This window comes from Oncorhynchus keta, chromosome 14 (genome assembly GCF_023373465.1).
Source record: "Oncorhynchus keta strain PuntledgeMale-10-30-2019 chromosome 14, Oket_V2, whole genome shotgun sequence".
Lineage (NCBI taxonomy): Eukaryota > Metazoa > Chordata > Actinopteri > Salmoniformes > Salmonidae > Oncorhynchus > Oncorhynchus keta.
Genome location: NC_068434.1, coordinates 38,392,951 through 38,410,388, shown reverse-complemented (window position 1 = coordinate 38,410,388; position 17,438 = coordinate 38,392,951). Strand labels below are relative to the sequence as shown.

At 45.3% G+C, this 17,438-nt stretch overlaps 1 protein-coding gene across 9 annotated transcripts in view; it reads right to left on the bottom strand.

Annotated features, from left to right (window-relative positions):
- Positions 1–17,438, bottom strand: part of LOC118394083 (splicing regulator ARVCF) — a 258,146-nt gene that overhangs the window by 179,018 nt on the left and 61,690 nt on the right. For all 9 annotated transcript variants that reach the window (XM_052461724.1, XM_052461722.1, XM_052461723.1 and 6 more), the window contains exon 2: positions 2,041–2,122. The gene's annotated coding sequence lies outside the window, so the exon portion shown is untranslated. The remainder of the gene's footprint in view (positions 1–2,040; positions 2,123–17,438) is intronic.

Below are 17,438 nucleotides of genomic sequence, written 5' to 3'. Positions count from 1 at the left end.
CCCACAATGACTAACAGCTGGTTCAGTAAATAAAAGTCAGTGCTAACAAGTGTATGATAAGGTCACCCAGTGCTCCAGGTTGAGTTGAAGTTCAGACAGTGCAGTGTTTCTCTAGGAGCCGATGCATTGACCCTGCCTCAAAGCCAATCTCCACAGATGGCTATGCACACCTCCCAGCAGCGTGGGGGAAAAAATCCATTGTGAGGAGTCATTGGCAGTGCCGGCATGAAAATGTGCAGAAAAATAATATTTGTGTTTGGAGTGAACTCAGATGGGCAGAGGTCACATTGCACTGTACAGTAGCAATAAGACGAAGGGATGAATTACAACAACTCCACCAACAGACGTGGTATTTTTACAACCTTCTCTCCATTTCTCAGCGTCTACAGCAACAGCCTTCTCTCCATTTCTTAGTCTACCATAGCAGCCTGAGGGGAATGCAGAAGCAGAGGGTAAAATAGCTACAGACTGCAGGTGGGGTTTACAGTGTGTGTGTGTGTGTGTTGGTCTCAAATGGCAACCTATTCCCTATATAGTGCACTACTTTTGCCAGGACACTCAAAAGTACTGCACTACATAAGGAAGAGGGTTCCATTTGGGACACAGCCTGTATCTTCCATCAGGGCCCAATGCTCTCAAAAACAAGACGTCACAGTCAAGGGAACTACATCTCTGGAAGAGCAAAGCGGTCTAAAAATTCTCCTCTCCTGCACAATGCGAGCCCCGATGCCGATATCCCCATCCAGAGCTGGGTCAGAACTCCTGGGAGAGATGCACAGATTCTGTTCTAGTGATGTACCACCTCCTTCACAAGGTGTGTGAACGATCCAGCCACCAGTCAGCTATTCCCTCCCTAGCTTGACAAATATATAGGTCAGAATAGACAAATTCAACTTTGTCCACTGTGGTTACCTTTCACACACTTTTGTCATTCAGTCCATGCCAGCTAGCCCCAGCAGACCAGTCTCGGCAGCCAGAAACAAGATTAACTTTAATTACTTGAGAACAACATCTAAACTCAATGTACCGGTAAATTAACAGCTAAAGAGAAAAAGCGAGAAATAGGATAACCGTTGGGACTTTTCCTGGCATCAACGTAAAGTACCCTGCACTAAACAGGTTCAGGTTTAGTTGCGAGCTCCAAGACTGCTAAATATTTGTCGGTTGGCAACAGAACAGTACCACTGATTCAGACCAGGGACATCACCATAGAGGAATAGAAGAAAACCCACAACAACAAGTCAAACCTTCACAGACAATAATGAAGGATACATTTGTTGCTGATTTATATCGCAAAACTTTTAACTAGAACCCCCACAATCCGCTGAAGATAAAGGATGTGACAAGAGTTCTGATTGCTACTTGGCCAGTGATGACTTCTACTAGCCTCAGTCTACACGAGATGGTTTTAGTGTTTAATCATGAGCACAGGTTCATTGGTGCCTGATAAAGGGAATAGTCTTGTTCCACATTACATTGAATAGGCATCCTTAACCCAGGGCTGAAACTGATCTTAGACATCTATTGATTTCCAGAGTATGATCTTAGACAGACCCATGCATCTTGGCCCGCCGGTGCGTCACTTCAGCTAATCTAATTCTCCGGGGGAGGGGAATATTTATTCTCGTTGCATTTTGAGTGGCCTATACTTTACGTTATTTCACGTTTAGAAAAACACCATTCATTAAATCAGCATACAAAGCAACACTTTTTATAGCAATTCACTTCACTATATTAACAGATCAGTAAAGTACAGTATAAGAGTACTAGCCTGTTTGTCCATCTGATATAATTGGAAAGGAAATATGAGCGCACACTAAACCCAAAGACATAGGCTGCGTTCTCAAATAGCACCCAATTCCCTAAATAGTGCACTACTTTTGACCAGGACCCGTAAGGCTCTGGTCAAAAGTAGTGCACTGTATAGTGTGCCATTTGGGACGCCACCATAGAACAGCTGTGCAGACCAGACACTACAGCCTGTGACATACAGTATCTATTTGTTACATTATTGCAATTAGGAAACGTGGATAAACGCACCTTTGGCTGACGAAGACCCATAAAAATGTCAGCGCAGGTAGACATTTATCAGGCGAGGGCCACTGCACCGGTGCTGCTACACCTACAAAACAAGATACGCTTTTTTAAGGACAGTTGCTTCATCAGATAATAGGTTTAGTGTCTCGGCACAAATCATGTACTCTACTTTCTTGAAATATGATTGAAGTAGGTAGGTCACTATACAACATCAGTGGAGACAAATGATTATACAACATGTTTGATCTGTTGTCTGGCTGCGAAACCCAGTAAAATACCTCTTCCATGTCTTCTCACATTTCCAAATGATCATTCGTTTCAACCAGCCAGTTCACCATTGAAGCAGTCTCAGTCACAGGGAGCTTATGTTCATGTAAAGCCACAGCATTATTGAATACTCGTTTCTGATTGGTTAGAAGGGCATTCTAGAATGGACATTAAAACCAGATATCGGGACAGTTGGAAAAGATATAATCGGGGACACCTTGTAATCATGTCACAATAAGAGCCTACACATTTATACCGTACTTGCTACAAAGTTAAAAGAACGCTAAAACCATACAAACCAAAATTGGATACGTTATAAAAACACAGGTCGAATGAGTGGGGGAAAAAAACTTAGCTAGCATTGATTTGTTTTTACGGAGACAGTTTGATGGAACATCTGATGACCTAACGTGATGAATATGAATATCTGGTCCCAGTCATGACGCACATGGCACTATGCTGTCAAATCCTCCCAAGTTTCTACTTTGACCAGCTGTTTAACTGATATTTTTGATTTGGTTATCATATTGGCAGGTTTTCCAGCAATAAACTATTTAGCTAGCTTCTAGTCTAGTGTTTGATATGCAATGTGATCTCCTCGTAATAAACAGTGTTGAGTCTCCTGATGAGAATGAACACTTTTACTTTTCGAGCCATGCCAGGCAAAATTGTGTGGTATCCAAATAAATGTCAATAGAAAACAGCCACTAGTATTGTTAGATTTGTCAACTGTGCTATAAGCGGGATAAACAGCTTAAACAAATGCAACAGAACAAACGTTGCTGTTATTCTGGCTGCAGAGGTCGTGACTGTGTAAGCCGTAGCTAGCTAGCAAGCAAGGGATGAGAAAGTCGCTAGCGAGCCAGGCAACGAAACAAATTACGAACGACTGGGACGCGTCTCCAGCAACTGAAAGATTAAAGTATGAATTTGCTTATATGAATTTAAATATCAAATATATTTTATTTCTACTGGTAAATGTGTGCTTATATTTTTTGTTTTATTTGGCAACTGTGGTATAAGCGGAATAAACGCAAAGGAATAATGTTCCTGTTATTCTGGCTGCAGAGGTTGTGACTGTGTAGCTAGATAGTTTGCTGCAAGCGAAGGATAAGAACGTTGCCACTGAGCTTGGCAATGGTAATTAAAGAACGAAGGACTGGGTCGCGTCCATAAATATCGAACTAATTGAACAAATGACAGGTTCGCGTTTCTAGCAACCTAAAGATGAGAAAGTGTATATTTGTTAATACAAATAAAACAAAAAATATATTTTTACCGGTAAATGTGTGCTTTCATATTGTTTTCTTTGGCAACTGTGGTATTTGCGGGATAAACGCCTCCGTTCTGTTCATTACCTTGGAAAGATTAGCCTTAGAAGCTTAGACATAAGGACATATACATGAAAACAGCATACAGTACGTGTACTGTATGAGCTGGTTTCATCCAAATTTGAATAAAAACTTGATGTTCACTGTTCGGGAACTTGAAAAAGGAAAGTGTAATTCTATAGAGTGAAATGTCAACACAGCCGTAGCCACTAGATTGGTGACCTTTACCCTCTTAGCCAAGGTTCCACACACAGACCGACTCCCACCACATTCCACACACACAGGGAATGGACCCTGGTTACACACAGTGGTGGTGTGTTGAGTCACTGACTGACTGAGCAGGACTATAAAAGAGCACTAGGAGGGCTGCGAGCGAGGCTAGCAGCGCATTGAGACTGGACTGTATGTGACAGGGTAGCAGGGTTCCGTGTTGGGTCTTGCTGCCCTAGCTGTTCAGAGGAAGACGAGAGAGATACTGGCTGTGAGGACAGCACCTCCAGCTGAGCACCTGCCATCTCTCCTCTTTTCCCCATTCTCCGCCTTTCCCTTACTGTGTCTCACGAGGTCACAAGCACACCCGTAGAGCAAACAGGGACAGGACACACACCAGAGACAACACCAGTCCCTCGCTCCACCAGCACATCTGCCAGGGCTTAATCCCACTGTCATCTGCTGCAGGAATTTTGATCTTTAAAAAAGATTATGCTCCCAATAAACGAAAGAGGGGAAAAAAAGAATCCTATTTTTATCCCATTGCACCAAATCATTTAATTCCTGGTTTGGTTGCTCCCCTGATGTCAAATTAAATAGTAATGAATGCAGGGTTAGCTGCAGTAAAAAGTGTATATGCAGAAAATCACTTGCAGTGAAAAAGCAAAGAAGCCTGCCTTGTCTAAAACAAAATACATTTTTCAAATCCTGGGAGCCCTGTACAGGCAAACTGACAGCAGCGGCCTCATTCACTGAGGCGCGCATATATACACACACACACACACACAAATCTTTTATGCAACAGCACCTAAGCTAACGTTAAGGAGGTAGGTGACTCAAAGCTAAAAATTAACACAGATATTGTTAACAAGCAGAGTAAAAGTTTCCTTTTAAATGGTCCTGAGGGATACGTTTGAGAAGACTGGCACCGTAGAAAATGGCTCCAAATCACCTCAGACTGACCCATTATCCAGGCACAATGGCGTCTTAGTTTTAGTAGAAACATCAGCCGGTTGTATTAAAACAATATTCCTTATTGTTACAGGAGGGAGAGTGATGGAATAATAACACTTGGCTCACACAGGGGATATGACTTGTTTGAATGTCGCAAATAGCTGCTTTAAAATTGTGGGATAGGGAGTTTCCACAAGGCAACAACTGCGTCGCAAATGGCAACCTATTCCCCACATACTGATGCGCTACTTTTGACCAGGGCCCATAATGTACTATACAGGGGAAAAGGTGCCATTTTGGAAGCAGGCAGCATCTTTCTACCCAAAGACCAGAGAGGAGGTTCGTGTTTCACTGCCCTGAAACCACTGCCTCCTTCAGACACAAAGGAACAGTCTTTAAATACGTTGTGGTCCTTTAAAAAAACCCGAAATAATTTGTTACAAGGAGATCTCTATAGCAGTTCTGTTTCTAGAAATAATGCAGCGCAGAATGACACACGGAAACATACACTTCTGTTTTTCCATGTCGTATGTTAGCCAAGCCTTTCTGGATAAGTGGAATCATTATTTTTCCATTGAGAGTAAATGCATGCACCCCCTTTACACACTCAGACAGACAGGCAGCTTCCTTAAATAGAGATGGGAGTGGGTTGGGCAAGACGAATGCAGCCATGGAAATTTTTAAAAAGGCGTGTCATTTGCTGGTGCCTATAATCGATTAAAAAGCCATTTGCTCCTCCGGTCCCGTTCCTGGCCTGCACTCCTAAATGACAGCCCCACAGAGCCATATGGCGGGGTCAGAGTGGCCCAGCCTGTGACCCAGCCAGTCCTCCCTAGCTTCTGTCACAGTCTGCTAGGCACCTGGAAAGCACCCATGCAGACCCCTCCATCTCTGGCAGACAGTCCAGGCCCTCCTGACCCAGATCTCACTACCCCATCAACACCACACTCCTTCGACATGGGCGAGGAGAATCAGGACCAGGACAGCTGTATGGCAGACACAGCGCAGACAGCCAAGCCTCACCAGCAGTTAGTGACATTTCACAGACCTGCGAATGACCTCAAACATACTGCATGTGTGCAACATATTTAGTCACCTGCTGTGAGTGTGGAGGGAGGGGCGTTGAGCCAGATATCTCAGTTAAGGGGTAAGGGTTAAGAGAGTGGAGGTTGCGGGGTAAGGAGAGTCAAGGGGAGAACAAGATGGACAGGCTGGTCGTGTTGTGACATTCAGACCATGTTAAATCTTACTGCCTGTCACACTAATCTGACTGACAGGACAAACAGCTCAGACTGCCATTCCATGTGATGTTTGCTTGGACAAATGCTCATGTCCTGTCCACATGGCTATGGGTACTACTACCGTTGACTTTAGAGAACTAAAGGTGACTGAACTCTTAACACCGTCTCTCCTTGGCACTGGGCTCCCCCCGCCCACAGTGAACACTAAGTGGGCGCGACACAGAGCAAGGTTTTTTTTGTCAAATGTTTTTAGCTCAGAAAACTTGTGACTTATCCAAACTGCCCACTTTGCGCAAGTCGGTGTGAATGCGATGTCTTCAAATCAAATTATATTTGTCACATGTGCCGAATACAACAGAACTTACCGTGAATTTTTTAAATTTTTAAATTTTTATTTCACCTTTATTTAACCAGGTAGGCTAGTTGAGAACAAGTTCTCATTTACAACTGCGACCTGGCCAAGATAAAGCATAGCAGTGTGAACAGACAACACAGAGTTACTGTTAAGTCAATAACACAGTAGAAAAAAAGGGGAGTCTATATACAATGTGTGCAAAAGGCATGAGGAGGTAGGGGAATAATTACAATATTGCAGATTAACACTGGAGTGATAAATGATCAGATGATCATTTACAGGTAGAGATATTGGTGTGCAAAAGAGCAGAAAAGTAAATAAATAAAAACTGTGGGGATGAGGTAGGTGAAAATGGGTGGGCTATTTACCAATAGATTATGTACAGCTGCAGCGATCGGTTAGCTGCTCAGCTAGCTGATGTTTGAAGTTGGTGAGGGAGATAAGTCTCCAACTTCAGCGATTTTTGCAATTCGTTCCAGTCACAGGCAGCAGAGTACTGGAACGAAAGGCGGCCGAATGAGGTGTTGGCTTTAGGGATGATCAGTGAGATACACCTGCTGGAGCGCGTGCTACGGATGGGTGTTGCCATCGTGACCAGTGAACTGAGATAAGGCGGAGCTTTACCTAGCATGGCCTTGTAGATGACCTGGAGCCAGTGGGTCTGGCGACGAATATGTAGCAAGGGCCAGCCGACTAGAGCATACAAGTCGCAGTGGTGGGTAGTATAAGGTGCTTTAGTGACAAAACGGATGGCACTGTGATAAACTGCATCCAGTTTGCTGAGTAGAGTGTTGGAAGCGATTTTGTAGATGACATCGCCGAAGTCGAGGATCGGTAGGATAGTCAGTTTTACTAGGGTAAGCTTGGCGGCGTGAGTGAAGGAGGCTTTGTTGCGGAATAGAAAGCCGACTCTTGATTTGATTTTCGATTGGAGATGTTTGATATGGGTCTGGAAGGAGAGTTTGCAGTCTAGCCAGACACCTAGGTACTTATAGGTGTCCACATATTCAAGGTCGGAACCATCCAGTGTGGTGATGCTAGTCGGGCATGCGGGTGCAGGCAGCGATCGGTTGAAAAGCATGCATTTGGTTTTACTCGCGTTTAAGAGCAGTTGGAGGCCACGGAAGGAGTGTTGTATGGCATTGAAGCTCGTTTGGAGGTTAGATAGCACAGTGTCCAATGACGGGCCGAAAGTATATAGAATGGTGTCGTCTGCGTAGAGGTGGATCAGGGAATCGCCCGCAGCAAGACCAACATCATTGATATATACAGAGAAAAGAGTCAGCCCGAGAATTGAACCCTGTGGCACCCCCATAGAGACTGCCAGAGGACCGGACAGCATGCCCTCCGATTTGACACACTGAACTCTGTCTGCAAAGTAATTGGTGAGCCAGGCAAGGCAGTCATCCGAAAAACCAAGGCTACTGAGTCTGCCGATAAGAATCTGGTGATTGACAGAGTCGAAAGCCTTGGCGAGGTCGATGAAGACTGCTGCACAGTACCGTCTTTTATCGATGGCGGTTATGATGTCGTTTAGTACCTTGAGTGTGGCTGAGGTGCACCCGTGACCGGCTCGGAAACCAGATTGCATAGCGGAGAAGGTACGGTGGGATTCGAGATGGTCAGTGACCTGTTTGTTGACTTGGCTTTCGAAGACCTTAGATAGGCAGGGCAGAATGGATATAGGTCTGTAACAGTTTGGGTCCAGGGTGTCTCCCCCTTTGAAGAGGGGGATGACTGCGGCAGCTTTCCAATCCTTGGGGATCTCAGACGATATGAAAGGGAGGTTGAACAGGCTGGTAATAGGGGTTGCGACAATGGCGGCGGATAGTTTCAGAAATAGAGGGTCCAGATTGTCAAGCCCAGCTGATTTATACGGGTCCAGGTTTTGCAGCTCTTTCAGAACATCTGTTATCTGGATTTGGGTAAAGGAGAACCTGGAGAGGCTTGGGCGAGGAGCTGCGGGGGGGCCGGAGCTGTTGGCCGAGGTAGGAGTGGCCAGGCGGAAGGCATGGCCAGCCGTTGAGAAATGCTTGTTGAAGCTTTCGATAATCATGGATTTGTCGGTGGTGACCGTGTTCCCTAGCCTCAGTGCAGTGGGCAGCTGGGAGGAGGTGCTCTTGTTCTCCATGGACTTCACAGTGTCCCAGAACTTTTTGGAGTTGGAGCTACAGGATGCAAACTTCTGCCTGAAGAAGCTGGCCTTAGCTTTCCTGACTGACTCCGTGTATTGGTTCCTGACTTCCCTGAACAGTTGCATATTGCGGGGACTGTGCGATGCTATTGCAGTCCGCCACAGGATGTTTTTGTGCTGGTCGAGGGCAGTCAGGTCTGGAGTGAACCAAGGGCTGTATCTGTTCTTAGTTCTGCATTTTTTGAACGGAGCATGCTTATCTAAAATGGTGAGGAAGTTACTCTTAAAGAATGACCAGGCATCCTCAACAGACGGGATGAGGTCAATGTCCTTCCAGGATACCCGGGCCAGGTCGATTAGAAAGGCCTGCTCACAGAAGTGTTTTAGGGAACGTTTGACAGTGATGAGGGGTGGTCGTTTGACTGCGGCACCGTAGCGGATACAGGCAATGAGGCAGTGGTCGCTGAGATCCTGGTTGAAGACAGCGGAGGTTTATTTGGAGGGCCAGTTGGTCAGGATGACGTCTATGAGGGTGCCCTTGCTTACAGAGTTAGGGTTGTACCTGGTGGGTTCCTTGATGATTTGTGTGAGATTGAGGGCATCTAGCTTAGATTGTAGGACTGCCGGGGTGTTAAGCATATCCCAGTTTAGGTCACCTAACAGAACAAACTCTGAGGCTAGATGGGGGGCAATCAATTCACAAATGGTGTCCAGGGCACAGCTGGGAGCTGAGGGGGGTCGGTAGCAGGCGGCAACAGTGAGAGATTTATTTCTGGAGAGAGTAATTTTCAGAATTAGTAGTTCGAACTGTTTGGGTATGGACCTGGAAAGTAAGCCTGCAAAGTAATTTCAATCTCTGCAGTAGACTGCAACTCCTCCCCCTTTGGCAGTTATATCTTGACGGAAGATGTTATAGTTGGGTATGGAAATCTCTGAATTTTTGGTGGCCTTCCTGAGCCAGGATTCAGACACGGCAAGGACATCAGGGTTAGCAGAGTGTGCTAAAGCAGTGAGTAAAACAAACTTAGGGAGGAGGCTTCTGACGTTGACATGCATGAAACCAAGGCCTTTTCGATCACAGAAGTCAACAAATGAGGGTGCCTGGGGACATGCAGGGCCTGGGTTTACCTCCACATCACCCACGGAACAGAGAAGGAGTAGTATAAGGGTGCGGCAAAAGGCTATCAAAACTGGTCGCCTAGAGCGTGGGGGACAGAGAATAAGAGGAGCAGGTTTCTGGGCATGGTAGAATATATTCAGGGCATAATGCGCAGACAGGGGTATGGTGGGGTGCGGGTACGGCGGAGGTAAGCCCAGGCACTGGGTGATGATGAGAGGTTTTATCTCTGGACATGCTAGTTGTAATGGGTGTCACCGCATATTTGGGAGGTGGGACAAAGGAGGTATCAGGGGTATGAGGAGTGGGACTAGGGGCTCCATAGTGAACTAAAACAATGATAACTAACCTGAGCAACAGTATACAAGGCATATTGACATTTGAGAGAGACATACAGCGAGGCATACAGTAATCACAGGTGTTGAATTGGGAAAGCTAGCTAAAACAGTGGGTAAGACAACAGCTAATCAGCTAGCATAACAACAGCAGGTAAAATGGCATTGACTAGGCAACGGGGCCGACAGATAAATCAAACAAGCAGAATGGAGTACCGTGATTAATGGACAGTCCAGCGTGCATCAGCTATGTAGCCAAGTGATCAGAGTCCAGGGGCAGCGGTGGATGGGGCAGGGGGGCTGGACTGGCGAGTGTTGTCCAGGTTAAAAAAAACTAACAATGACTAAGTAGCTTTTAACTAGTTAGCTGGTTCGCTTCTGGAGGTTCTTGAGTGTGTTCTAAAAATTAAAAATAATAGCGATTCCGTATCACATTGGGTGAGGCAGGTTTCCGGAAGGTATAAACAAATTTTTTTTTAAATCGGGAAGAGATAGAAAGTACATATGGGCCACTGCGATGCAGACGGTTAGCAGGCCTGTGCTAACAAGCTAACAGATTAGCAGGCCGGGGTAAACAAGGTAGTAGTTAGCGGACCTGGGCTAAACAAGCTAGCAGTTAGCATGCCGAATTAGCAAGCAAGGAGATAGCGAGGGCTAGAGAGTTAGCCTTTGGAGGACGTCGCGATGGGGTGAGTCTGTTTATTCCTCTTCATGCAGTGACATCGATAGACCGGTCGTGGATCCGGGTATAGAAGCCCAGGAGTATGCTAGGAACACAGGAGCTCTGGCTGGGCTAGCTTCAAGCTACGTGGGTGGAAACGCTAGCCAGGAGTAAACAACCAGGGTTGCGGTTTAGCTCGACAGCTAGTTGTGAAGATCCAGCTGAAAAAAGTGTTCCGTTTGCGGAGGGAATCCGGGGATAAAAAGAAAATAGGTCCGTTATGCTCTGGTTAGCGTCGCGTTGTTCGAACTGGCGAGAGCTTTCCGAGCTAAAGGTTAGCTGATGACCGGTTAGCTGAAGACCGCTAGCATAGCTGGCTAGCTTCAGTTGAAGGGTTCCGGTTTCGAAGTAAATATAAATACTTTTATTTATTTATTTTACTTTTATTGGTACAAGACTACAGCGACAAATTAAGTTACTTAAATGCTGTCTTTGGGGAGTTGACACCGATGATTTCAATGGTTTTGATAGCATTTAGCGACTTTTCCCACTCAATTCTGTAGCAACGAGAGTGGGAGAAGCTGAAAAATAGCTGGCAACACTGGATGAATGGTTCTGACGACAAGTTCTGCTTCACTACACCAAAACACATTGTCGATCATGAAAATTCAAGATTCAAGTTACATGTCATTTGCGGCACGCATGATCATGAGCAAAGTCATTGTAGCCTGTCATGCCTGCCAGCAGGCCATCTCCGAAAAGGTTGCACCGTGTCCCTTACAATGCAGAATATGCATACCAACTAGCTTTGAAAAGTTATCCATATAACCAGTGTGTCATTATTTCTATGGCAGATTCAAATGCAACTTATGGAATGGCGAAGTTGAAGATGGGCCAGTGGTTTCTATCTGCAATGTTTTCCCTAAACCAATGCTTATGACAAATCCAGCTTCAGAGCCAACCACAGGGCTAAATGGCTAATCTTTTGAATGGCGTGTAGCCCTAGTCTGAAGTCCTGAGCACTCCGGATCAAGGATCTCTTTGTATTTTGCACCGTTCATCTTTCCCTCAATCCTGCCTAGTCTCCCAGTCCATACCACTGAAAAACATCCCCACAGCATGATGCTGCCACCACCGTGCTTCACCATAGGGATGGTGCCAAGTTTCCTCCAGACGTGATGCTTGGCAAACAAGCCAAAGAGTTCAATCTTGGTTCTCATGGTCTGAGAGTCCTTTAGAGCCTCCAAGCGGGCTGTCATGTGCCTTTTACTGAGTCGCCGCTTCTGTCTGGCCACTCCGCCATAAAGGTCTGATTGGTGGAGTGCGAGGGGGTCCTTTATGCATTTGAATATTTCCTCAGTACCTGCCTAACTTCATAATTGAAACATTGCTGAACGTTTTAGCTTTTCAAATATACCACTTCAAAAACATAAGCAATGTCATCGATTCAATTGTTGAACGACGGCGAGAGCGCTCTCCGATTTGAGGCTATGGTACACAATGGCTTTGAAATATTTATATAAGCTTTGATCGACTGTCCATACATAAACTACGGACTTACAGATCCATAATTTTCAAGAAACTGGATAAATTATATACAGCTGAGCTGCACTGCTCAGTGACTTAACAGTGAAAAAGATAAGTGAAGACTGAATCGACTGGTACAGAATAAGGATTATGAATGTTTTCTAATAAGTAGTATGCGAGGGGTGTCCATTGGTCTGTGATAGGCAGCTCCAGAGCACCGTAATCGCACATCTACAATGAAAAGTAGGTCTGCTAGCTGTTCAAACACAACCACAGAGACCTCCATTCAATACAACAGTGTTGTTAGGTACAGTCTCTAATGGCTTCCAGTTTAACCAGCCAACTCACCCGCAGACACCCACACCGCTTCCAAGAGCGTGAACATACACCCACAGAAAGACTTAAGCGTACATGGCAACGGATGGAAACGGTGATTCAAATTGTTATGCTAACTAAAACTACAGCAGATATAGTGAGAAACCCCATTCTGAAACACTTAATGTGCCAGCGTCAACGACACTAAGTGCATCTGTAACACTGCAAAAATGTGTGTGTGTGTGTGTGGGGGGCTGTGTATTCTCCTGAAGCTGTGCCAAAGAGGTTTCAGACGAACAGAAGCCCCCTCCTCTCCCTCATTCCCCAGTCTGTCTCAGTGGATACGTGACCAAATGGCACCCTATTCTCTAAAGCCATTAAAACACTCATCTACAGGCTGTTTGTGCTGGAGCCCATCCAGTAGCAGAATGCCCGTGAAGATTGAGACAGACAGACACAAGCCCAGTGTGGTGAAACTCAGGCAATGGTATTGAAATAGCCTCATTTCGAATGGGGGACCCACGTAGCCGAGACTATTTTAATCAAAGTAAACAATCCTATAATAGGCAGAATCGTATCTATGTGAAGTGCTGAAGAAGGGTGGGTCGATTGAGAGGGAGTGCGCACTAAAAGGTTAAGTTAATATGGTCTACTTAATTCAGCCTTGAGAATGAGTGACACTGCGTGCTGGATCAAAGGTTGGTGGCACATTAATTGTGAAGAATGGACTCGTGATAATGGCCGGAGCAGAAAGAGTGGAATGGTATCAACATGTCCATTTGGTTTGATGCCATTCCATTTGCTCCGCTCCGGCCATCATTATGAGCAGTCCTCCCCTCAGCAGCCTCCTGTGTGCTGGATAGACCTCAATGAAAATACAAAAACACCGAAACAGTAAAAGAAAGGAAAGAAATGGAAGAGAAAAATAGGGCACTATCTCAAATCGAGCAGTGCATTTTATTTCCACTGGATCATACATGACTGTTACATGCTGTATACATATACAGGTGATGCCTAGTGACCGTTAAAGCACATTCAGAACACTTTCACCCATTTCTCACCTGCCAACAGAAAGCCTGACTGTGTTCAGTTACAGTAGCTCACTCTCACACAGCTTTTTTAATGTTACATTTCAGGACTGGAGTAAACATGTATTCCCATTCAAAAATCCTATTTTCCCTTAACCCCTTACCCTTAACCCTTAACCCTAACCCATAACCAACACCTCTAAGACAAACCCTTACCCCAAACCAAAAAAAGAGGCAGTGTGAAAGTAAACTAAATGAGACGGGACATAACTGTTCACTGTGCTTCAACTAAATAGACTGACATCTGTTATGACTGGGAAGTGATACTCATCTTCCATAGCCCAGAGATAAATATACTGTCTCGAGTCACTTTCAGTATGCGTTGTGTATCAAGCCACAGAGAGAGACGCATGACATTTAAATCTGAATGTTGTGCCACACCCTGCAGTCAGAAGTGTGATTTCCAGGAAACGGAAGAAAGAGTTGTCGGTAATGGACCTCCACATCTCCCTGTCCTCCCTCATTTGGCAGTTTTCAGGAAGTGTGCATCCGTAAAAATGTCCAAACATATCACCCTCAGTCTCCATCTGAACCATGTGACTTTGGGGTTTTTCCACCTCAAATCAAACACCGATATTTTGCTAGTTGTAGTCAAAACCAAAATGGAAGGCGGCCTTTCATCAAGGCCTCATTATGGGTGAGGGTTCCTTCCAAATGTCTATTCAACGGTTCAATGCTCTGTTACTGTATATACACAAGAGTGCAATAGATCAAGCACAAATCAGGAAGTCAGCTATTGCAGTAGAATTGTGCAGTGTTATGAGTAGGATGAGCAGGTCCACAATAGTCTTCACTGACGCCCCCTCCCTCTACCCCGAGGCATCCAGAAATGAATACGGCTGACTGAATTCATAGATGGATAGGTATACAGTAACACTCTCTGTGACTGACAGGTATCCTTTGTCGGGCGTGTCAAGATGCATAAAGCAGTCAATGGCGCACAGCCAAATCTACAAGCCAGAGCAGTGACCTCGGTGATGATAGATGGATTCTCCAGACAAGCTTTTGATCCTTTCTGTACATCTCCCTCCGTGCCACACGCGCCACACAGGAAATGATGCGAGAGGCTGTGTGGAAGTAATCTAAATGAACGAGACCATAACTGTTCACCGTGCTTCACTAAACAGCCCGACATCTCTCTGTTATGACTGGGAAGTGATACTCAACATCTTCCATAGCCCAGAGATAAATATGTCTCGAGTCGCTTTCAGTATGCGTTGTGTATCAAGCCACAGAGGTCCACATAAATCTGAAATGTTGTGCTGCTCTGCAATCAGACAGTCAGTCTGGGAGAAGTGTGATTTCAGGGAAGAGGGGTAAATTTAACGTACAATTATAAAGCTTGCCTTTCTATTTCTAGAAAAAGATCTCAATGTCAATCACTTGTCATTGTCCTTCATTGTATTAACGTTAAACGTTAGAGCGGAACTCCTTATGTCAGACAAATTTGATTCTGTCAGTCCCTCTGTCCGCGGCTATTTGCAGATGTTATTATCAAAAGAGTCTCAATCTCACGACAGGAGAGTAATCTGCTCTCCTCTTATACACTACATGACCAACAGTATGTGGATGCCTGCTTGTACATCTCATTCCATGGGTATTAATATGTAATTGGTCCCCCGATTTGCTGCTAGAACAGCCTCCACACTTCTGGAAAGGCTTTCCACTAGATGTTGGAACATTGCTGCGGGGACTTGCTTCCAGTCAGCGACAAGAGCATTAGTGAGGTTGGGCACTGATGTTGGGCGATTAGGCCTGGCTCGCAGTCGGCATTCCGATTCATACAAAAGGTGTTCGATGGGTGTTTGAGATCAGGGCTCTGTGCAGGCCAGTCAAGTTCTTCCACCCCAATCTCGACAAACCATTTCTGTATGGACCTCATGTCGTGCCTGGGGCATTGTCATGCTCAAACAGGAAAGGGCCTTTCCCAAACTGTTGCCGCAAAGTTTGAAGCAAAGAATTGTTTAGAATATCATTGTATACTGTAGCGTTAACATTTCCTTTCAGCGGAAGTCAGGGGCCTCGCCCAAACCATGAAAAACAGCCCCAGAACGTTATTCAGTCTCCAGCGAACGTTACAGTTGGCACTATGCATTGGGTCAGGTAGCGTTCTCCTGGCATCCGCCAAATCCAGATTCATCCTTTGGACTGCCAGCTGGTGCAGCGTGATTCACCACCCCAGAGAAAAAGTATTTCCACTGCTCCAGAGTCCAATGGTGGCAAGTTTTACACCACTCCAGCCAACACTTCCCATTGCGCATGGTGATCTTAGGCTTGTGTGTGGCTGCTCGGCCATGGAAACCCATTTCATGAAGCTCCCGACGAACAGTTATTGTGCTGACGTTGCTTCCAGAGGCAGTTTGGAACTCTGTAGTGAGTGTTGGAACCAAGGACAGACTATTTTTACGTGCTACACGATTCAGCGGTCCCGTTCTGTGAGCTTGTGTGGCCTACCTCTTCGCAGCTGAGCAGTTGTTGCTCCTCAACGTTTCCACCACACAATAAGAGCACTTACAGCTGACTGGGTCAATTATGGCAGGGCAGTAATTTTAAGAACCGACTTGCTGAAAAGGTGGCATCATATGGAGTGCCACGTTGAAAGTCATTGAGCTCTTCAGTTACGACATTCTACTGCCAATGTTTGTCTATGGAGATTTCATGGCTGTGTGCTCAATTTTAAACACCTGTCAGCAACGGGTGTGGCCGAAATAGCCAAATCCACTCATTTGACGGGGTGACCACATACTTTTGTGTATATAGTACATTTGCCAATGCAGGTTTATTTAACTAGGCAAGTGAGTTAAGAACAAATTCTTGTTTACAATGGCAGCCTACCCCGGCCAAAACGTAACCCGACGACGCTGGGCCAATTGTGCACCACCCTATGGGACTCCCAATCAAGGCCGGTATGATACAGCCTGGAAACGAACCAGGGCCTGTAGTGACACCTCTAACACTGAGATACAGTGCCTTACACCGATGCACCACACGGGAGCCTGAGGTAATGTAGCGACCTCATTTCTTGGTTATTGTTTAGTGGAGGATAAAAATACCTGTATGCTGTGGATGTTTAGAAACTGGGTGTTTCGAGCCATGAATGTTGATTGTCTGAAAAATATTTTTACTGTTGTAATTACGTTGGTAACCAGTTTATAATAGCAATAAAGCACCTTGAAGGTTTGAGGTATATGGCCAATATACCAGAGCTAAGGGCTGGCACTTCGCTGCGTCGTTCCTAAGAACAGCCCTTAGCCGTGGTATATTGGCCATAAACCACCGAGGTGCTTTATTGCTATTATAAACCTTATCGCTTAAGTAGCTAGCTATGTAGCCGATACGTTTATGTTTGGTATAAACATTATTTCGAACATTGGTTTTTATTGTTCTAGTTACAATACGTTCACTGGTAAAATGACGGAGTGAAGGAAATTAAACTGTTGCATGTCAAACGGCTATGGAATTAAAGTCCTGCTTCAGTACCACAACATTAAAACGGCAGCCAGAGGATGGGTACATAACGGGAACATCGTTCTGCTGTTCATTCGTTGCACTATAGTAAATACGTAATTGTAGTATGAAAAATAAGGAAAACTATTACTGCCACCAGTACAGACAGTGTGAAAAACAAAGCTCGTAGCCAATGAATTGCATGGTATCCTTTGGCTGTTTCAGATATGTGCAAGTGATGTAGAGCGGTCCCACTTGCTAGGCTTAATTTACCTCTCACTACCACTAGGTGCTGATTTTGAGTGCCATGCCCCCACCGAGGGACACACGAAAACGAGAGCTAAGGGGGGTTTAGGATTGAGCCATGCTCGCACTCCCTGGAGTCTCTACATTCTCTGTAACAGGCCAGGCTAAACTGC